The sequence below is a fragment of the Solenopsis invicta genome, chromosome 1 (assembly GCF_016802725.1).
Source record: "Solenopsis invicta isolate M01_SB chromosome 1, UNIL_Sinv_3.0, whole genome shotgun sequence".
NCBI lineage: Eukaryota > Metazoa > Arthropoda > Insecta > Hymenoptera > Formicidae > Solenopsis > Solenopsis invicta.
The window spans coordinates 26,372,689-26,381,106 of record NC_052664.1 but is presented as its reverse complement, the minus strand read 5'-3'; positions in this window follow the sequence as shown (position 1 = coordinate 26,381,106).

The following is an 8,418-nucleotide window of genomic DNA, read 5'->3' as shown; positions in this document are numbered from 1 at the left end:
AATTAATAATGCATTACTGCACTTCTAAGAACAATATATTTTGTTTCCTAGTGATCGCGATAACTACGTGACTAAAGAATTAATACGGCAGGCACTAAGAGATTAACAGACACTAAGGGTCAAATAGAAATGTTTGACTTCGCTTACATTGTCGATTAAGTTTCAATGTCTGCAATTTCTTCGTTAAGTTGAAAGCCTCTATTCTTAAAGAGTAATCGTCCCGTTAACTTTTCTTGCGCGTCATTTGTTAGTGCTACATAAGCACGGCAACGAATGTTGCGGCTCCAGGGATACATGAGATTACGCTGTTGGCGGATTTTGTGGTCGAGCGGAGTCATTAAGGGATGCCGTATAATCTCTAATGTCGGGCGAGATGCACAATATTACACGAAGAGAAGTCATTTGGCGTGCGTCGAGACGCACATAAACTGCGGCGAATGTACGCCGTGGCGAATACGGCGCTGTGTAACGCGATATCCACTATACATCGCGAGGAAATCAGATCTCAGACTTCAGGAAGAAGAGAATAGCAGGTTCGATGGTGCAGCATCTCCTCAAACTGCCGTATTGTTGAAAATCCGCTGAAAGAGAGAAACTTAAATTGCTGCAACGTCAACATGTATTTTGTAATTTTATTTGTAACGCAAATGCTTACGTTTTCTGTCATGAAAATGACAATGTAACAATGATAATAGTAACCACCAACCAGAATGATAGTAAACAAAATAATCTGTGCCCCTTTATAAAGTTAATAAAATAATGAACAAAAAGAAAGAAAGAAACGTATAATCAATGACATCTTGCACAAAAAGATATTCAGTTCTATTCATTTAATCTCGTACGCGCTTATTTATTTACAATTAAACATATTATTCTATTGATAAAAATTATGAAATAAAAATATGTCAAGTGACGAGACGGATTACGAGCGGTAATATTTCATAGTGTACCTCCGATCGTATCGGCGCTGTAATTGAATTTCCGTACGACAGGTCTTGATTCAGGTGACTCGTCATTAATCTATTTGTGATGTTTATATGTAAGTACGTGCGCGAGAGTAATAGATAATATAATAGAAGTTGTGGGGGCTGTCAATTTTTCTATTTCTTTTTTCTACGGCTCATTATATAGTTATCTCGAGAATCCGATCTTCGTTTACAATCGTGATCCTCCCATATGTGGTGCCGCATGTCGAACTCGTGATCGTGGTTTCTGGGTTATTGCCCAATTATCCGTTTATCTGGCTGGTCTAATGATCCGATACTAATCATCTCTCTGTACAGTACGTTCTTCTTTCGCCGCGCATTGTGTCGAGCTTGTTCGCTTAATTAAAAATCTCGGATGGCACATTTTCTTATTCTCTCCGTTACCGCTGCCCATCGCGGCCTTCGTTCTTCCGCTTTCTATTGCTTTCACTGAAGGAATTGCACGCGGCTGGGCGTAGTCATTAAAAAAGCGATATTTCGTTAAAAAAAAGTATCGACTTACGTATCAAGCGGTTCTGAGCTTGTAAATAATTTATATCGCTTGAGAAACTTTTTTTGTACTTATTTACAGTTCAAGTCGTCTCGTGTATTCTTCAGAGTTTAGCCTAATAAATAAACAATAAAGAAACAATCTATAAGCGATAATAAGCGTGTTTGATATGAACGGGATTACTTTGAGAATTGGAAATATTTCCTTTCAATAAAAACAAATTTGACGAACACTTTTAAAAAGTGCTGTTTAAATTAACACAACAGGAAGCACAAATATCAAATGATAAAAGGCATAAATTTCACTGCTTAAAACTGAATATATGTTTCTTTTATTCTACGAAATAAAAAAAAAACCAGCGAGAGCCAGTACAGGATCTTCATGTGTAAATAATTCAATAATAAAATTGTATTATTTACTCACGAAGATCCTGTGTTGGCTCTTATTGGCTTTTTCATTTCATCGACTTTTGTCTTCAGATTCTCATCTATTCAATTTCTTTTATTCTCTCGTATCCCAAATCGCTTGAAAAAATTCTCCCGAGGAGCGGGACGAGAGATGATATTCGCAAACGTGGACGCGGTGAGCGACGCTGTCGATGGTAGAGGCGTGTCGGCGGGTGCCGCTGGTGAGGTGAGGTGAACTCTCGAGGTCCGATCTGCAAGAACCGCAATGCAAGGGAGTGTAACGGCTTCAAGGACGAGCGTGCATACGCGCCGGCTCTCCCAGGAAACTGCTAACCGACATCCGCGAGGACACACGCGTGTGCATCTGGCTCGCTCGGTTGGGCCGCGCCGCAAAAACCAGTTGCCGCCGCGCCGCGCCGCGCCGGAGCGGTCTGAATCGAAGAAGTGACGGCGAGGGGCGGGAAGGAGGCAGGCGGAGGTCCACGAAGGATGAGGGCCGCGGATTCTGCGGCGCACGAGGAACGAGGAACGGAGGGAGGACGCGTTAACGAAGGAACGTTCCTGACCTGAAAAGCACGCTTCCTCCTTTTCGTCTCTTTAACGTACGTTGCGGCTCGGCGGCGACGACTCGTTCCGCAAATAATATGACATTATGCGTTTACGGGTGATTTATAGGGCGCTTATGATACGTTACGTTATTTTTCCGCGGCGCGATGCTATAATAGAGATATTTCGTTGCGTAAATCCAACACGTGAGCCTTGCGCAATGTCGCTTCGGCATCGCCGCGAATCGCTGCTCCCGATAATATATATCGTAACCGGAGTTTCTTAATATCGCCGGTAAAACGTAACGACGCGAATAATAAAAAAGTAATAATGTCCGTTATCACGTCGTTAATGATAATTAAGAATCCCGTAACAGTGCGGCGAATGTCGAAAAATGCCGTTTATCCCGCAGTTGTGCACAATTACAATGTACAATTTTTCGAGACGCGAAAATTCCGTATCGTAATTTATTGGAAGCGCAATACCGGAAGAAGTTACGAACGCCCGGTTATTTTCTCAACTTTCCTCGCGGTTTTTATCGCTCCACCGTGAGCGACGTCGTTCGGTAAAGACGATCGTTACTGTAATCGTTTCGTTCTGCATCAACGGATGCGACTAAAACGACGTTTGTTTGGTAGTCCGGTGAGAGATGCCACTAAATTTCAACGTGATTGTTCGACAATCAAATAACATTGAATCGATTTGATGACTATTGGATGACAAGGCGTCATCAAACGGTTCAGCAACGGCGACTCGTACAACTCGTCGTAATATAAACGATATAAATTGACGATTAAACGACTGGGGACTTTTAACCGGAATAATCGATTGATTAACGCGGCTACATCCGAATTAGCATAATAATGATCACGTTCATTGTATTCTCACCTTATACGAGCTATATATTATATTTAAAAGCCGTGGTCTTTTGTTATATATTTATATGTATATTGTATATATATCCTACTATGCTGAGAAACAATTCATTGATGCAACGAGGTCGGCGTTTTACGTTCTTCCGTTGAGGCGTATTTAAATGGCCATTTCAGTGGCGTAGTTGCCCATTTTCTACGCAACTAATTCGCGATTTTATTACAAATTTAATTTAAGAGCACATTATACAAAATAGAGCGTCTTTTGTAAGATGTAAATAAAATCCATAAAATAATCGAATAATTTTTTTTTTAAGATAATTGTATTATTAAAAAAAAGATTGTAACCTGGCGATGAAAATAATGGTCTGCATTGACGTAATATCGCAAGATCTTTCCATGCATATTCAATTTCTGAATTGTATAAGACTTATATTTTTCTCTCGATATATTTTTTTATTTTAATTTGGTGGAAAATATCAGAATTCGATGGACTCGTATTGAGAACACGCCATTGCACTTTAACGCAGCAAAGCCGAGTGCGGGTAATTTCGTTTTTACGAGCGATCAGTTTCACGATCCTTGAGCGTGCTCGATAGCGGCAAAGGAGAAACAACGTAGGAGGTGTTCCTCCTCCGGGCGCGATCGGAAACGTCGAATGATCTTTGGTGGCACTGAAGGCGGTCGATTGGATTACGACGGCAGCGATCGTCGCTAACATTTTCACTCGCGGCAAGGACATTATTAATGACTCATATTTGTTGCGTACAATATTTCTGTATTAGATATACTCCAGAACTTATTCTACATAAAAAATTCGGCTATTTTAATATATTGTTTTAAAAAACAATTTAATTTATGAACAGTGTAATGATATTGGCACTTGATGTGATAAGTGCTGCAAATGATTAGTAATTGCTTTACAGTACATTTGACAACGACATTAATATTTCAGAATTAAAAAAAGATATATATACTATTGATAATTTCAATACATGAACGTTTCTGGTATTAATAGACAATTATATCAGGAAATGTATCTTTTCCAAAGAGGGTATACTCATTTAAGGATACATTTATTAAAAATTTGTACTTATATCGTTGTATATATCAACATATTTTACAAGTTCTATAAATAAATATGGAATGTTATGTATTAGCGCAAAATATCGCCGTTACTGTTCCACTGTTTTTCTTCTTGTCACGTGCAAACAGTTGCACCATCTTGTGAACAATGACATCGAGCTCGGCTCTGTCTTTTTGCGATTTTAGAAATCGAGCTTAAGGACATTCAATTCAAGATGGAAACGGTTTGTACCATGGAACGCAGATATTCATTTTCGTTATGAAGATGACATAATCTGTTTCAAAATGTCCGAGAAGAAATCAATATTTCTCGTACACTGCATAATACATTGCACTTGATTAATATACTGGCTCCGGAAAGTCGGCCATTTTAATTAATGCATTATTTTAGAAAGCAATAAAATTTATATGAAAATATATTTTAACTTTTATTAATTCTGTCTATTAAAACTTTATATGTAAAATATATAGTTATAATCATAACTTTAAAAAATAAGTAACGACATATATCTTACTATTTTACGAGTCATGTTAAACTTTATTAATTTTTTTGCATCTGCTTATGTAAGAGCATTTTTTTTATATTTATAATCGGTTATGGATTAAAAAAAACATTGCAACTGATTTTTTTTTTTAATAATAAAATGAGAAAAAGGGCAATTAGGAATCAGCGCGGTAAACGGTGCGCATTTAAATTGATTGGTTTAACTTGCAAGTAATTTTTAATTATTATCTTGTATTGAATAAGATTTACACGATTAATTTTTTTTAATTACTATATTTCATACGAAATGATACCGACGATTAAGAAATGCTTCACGATTACGATTTCATCGCTCGATTGCGAACATTTTACAGCAGTCAGCCGGTATTCTTCCCGGTCGTTAAGATTGGCAGGTCAGATCGGATTCCGTTGCAAATGATAACTGTGCTCGTTTTCGCGAACACTCCAATTACTCCTCTTTGCCGGCGTTGTTTGTCAAAACATGTCGGGATGTCGCGGCCTCTCGATGCGGCACCAATGATAATGTAAATCGCGCTGCCAGGCCGGAAAAACTAATGACCGTAGCGATCGGCTATCAACTGGTCGATTCGCCGGTCAATTGTTTCTTAAGGCTGCTGTATCGCAGTTCGGAGCGAGGAACTTATGACCGACGTGCACCTAACGATTGTTGCCGAACAGATTCGCCAATAGTTTCGCCAGCGCGCGAACTCGTGCAGAGAAGATCTAAGTTGCTGCCGGTCACGTGATAGCGATCTAAAGAGGAGAATCGAAGATCAGAAAAATCACTGGAAAAAATCATACAGAACGCAAAGAATACAATCTTCATATTTGAACGTGCTGCCTGACATTTTGAGACGTCATTGAAAACAAGCATCTCAATTTTAACATTTAATATTATACCGAGACAAAAATTTGTTAAAGAATTAAAATATTTAGTCCGATACGATCAATTAAATATTGGGTTGACTCAACGATTATTTAGTTGCACAAAGAAAAATACAGTTGATTTATGTGAACCATTCAAATTTTTTAACCAAGAATTAATTAAGTCAAGTCAAATATTTAATGCGCGCATAACGGACTAAGTATTTCAGTTTTTCAACGAATTTCTTTTCTCAGTGTAGATATAGTATAAGAAGTATGACATTAAACGAGCGAATTGTTATGAGTAATACCGAGAGTAATGGCCGCGATAGATGCCGAGGAATGCATCGAAAAGAATTCTAAATCGCTCTATCGCGCCGACAAGATACTTCGCTTGGGCGAGGAAGGAAATTTTATTGGATGCCGTACGAAGAGGCGAAGGCTTCGCTCCACAAACTATCGTGATTTATCGCGATATTGCGACACGACGAGGTAGCGAAATCTACGTCATGGCGGATGTCTTTTCTTTTTCAAATGCGTCGATCACGTCGGTGTTACACGACCCCGTTTTACATGGTTGAATAAACCGTAAATACCACCGCGGCGTACAACGCGAGCGAATCAAGAGTGCGCGGTGCATAAAAATTCAGTCACGCAGAGAAAATGTTGACAATGGCGGTTCGTTGGTCGACGATTGACAGACTAGGAAGCGAAGGATACGTTTTTACGCCGGCTCCTTGTCGTGAAGAATGATTTTCACGCGTCTTTCTATAGGCCATATAATATACGTATAAGTATGGTAATAAATTATGTATAAGTTATTTTTGCTTCTAACTTTTTAAAAAAATTTTTTTTAATATTGATATGACTCGTTATTCTCGTAATATATTTAATAAATATTCATACTATTTTTAATAAATATTTAAATCGTTAAAAATTGATAATCCAAATTATCACAAAATTTTGGAAGATTATTAATCTAAATCGTATAATATTTAAGTACTAACATTAAATACAATTTTTATATTAAAATGAGAAGGGATCATTACACGAATATTTAAAACATGAAAACTAGTTGAATTAGATAGTCCAATTAAACGGGCACTCTCACTTTTGGTTTTTAAAAACTCTATTATTATTTGTTTGACAGATATAGATTTTTTAATAGTTTAAATTAAAAAAGTGAGAGAGAGAGAGAGAGATTTTTTTTCTTTTTATACATAATTTATCTTGAATCAACAGCGAGTCGATTATTTTTTGATACACGCCCGAAAGAGAGAAATGCAGTTTTTTATCTACATACATTTCTTACTTATTTTATATCATTATATCTTAAAATACGACAACATGAATTTAGTAAAGTGACTGAACGTATCAGCGTCTATACACATGCGGCTGTTTGAAGAATCGTTCCATCAAGTGCTACGCCGCGCGCCGCGCCGCGCCGTCGATTCGCTTGCGTACGAAGAGACCGAATCGACACGTTCCGCGACTTGTTATCGCCGCTGGATTACCGGATTATGTACTACACGGCCGACGAAAGAAAGCTTTCCCGGTGGATTCGCGCCGGCCGATGCCGACGTGTCGTTGATAGCATGGCCGAGCTGTTGTTGTGTCAACGATTACCACGAGCGAAAGCGTCTCGCTTGGATAAAGAGGGAGGGATCGTGGGGACTCGACGCGGTGAAGAGCACGGGACGGAGGACAGGAAGGGAAAAGGGAAAGGACCCCGATCGATGTAAGAACCGCGAGGCGAGTAATATATACCGACGCCAATAAAGGATCGATAACGACATAAATCGAGATATACGGATGGCTACACGGGCGGTGCTTGTACGGTGGAGGATCCAACATGAGCGGCCGCTTATTATGTGCCTGAAGAACGGACCGCGGCCCGGGCAGGGTCGTATCATGGGTGGTCCGTCTGTATGCTAATCCGCATCCTCGCGCACGCCAGGACGGGAAATCACGCTTTACCGAAAGTTCAACTTTGTTTTAAGCCGGCTCTTCGCTCCGGGGCGAAGCGAGCGCGCGCGCGCGCGCGAGAAAGTCGGATCGCTTGTAATTCATATCGGGCGTCAGCGCGTTGTGCATCGCGTCGTGACGGATTAGATTGTATCTGCATATCCCTGCGTATTATTGGAGTCTGTTGCCGGGGCCGATGGATACCGTCGCGCACAGAGCAGAAGAAGCTCGTTCTACGAGCGTAACGCTCACCGTGTTTCGCAGAAGCGTTGTCGAAACTTTGACAAAAAGCCACATTTTCTTCTATTCTGTGTCACTTCACTAGTAATTAATGAAACAGAAGACTTTGAGTTGAAATATCTAAATCCTATAAACACACAATATTCCTAGAATATTATATGAATATTATTAAAAATTAAAATAATATTACTATCAATATTCTGAGAATATTATTCAATATTTTTTAATATTATGGAAATATTGTGTGAATGTTACATGTCCATTTTTACATAATATTCGTAGTATATTATATTACTTTAATATCCGTGGAACATTATAAAAATGTTCTACGAATATTATTGTGATTAAAAATTAATGTGAATTATTATAATGCACAAAATATTCATAAATTTTATAATTATTACATTTTAAGTTATAATATTCCCGATAATTCAAAAAAGTGAAGTAAATAATATTA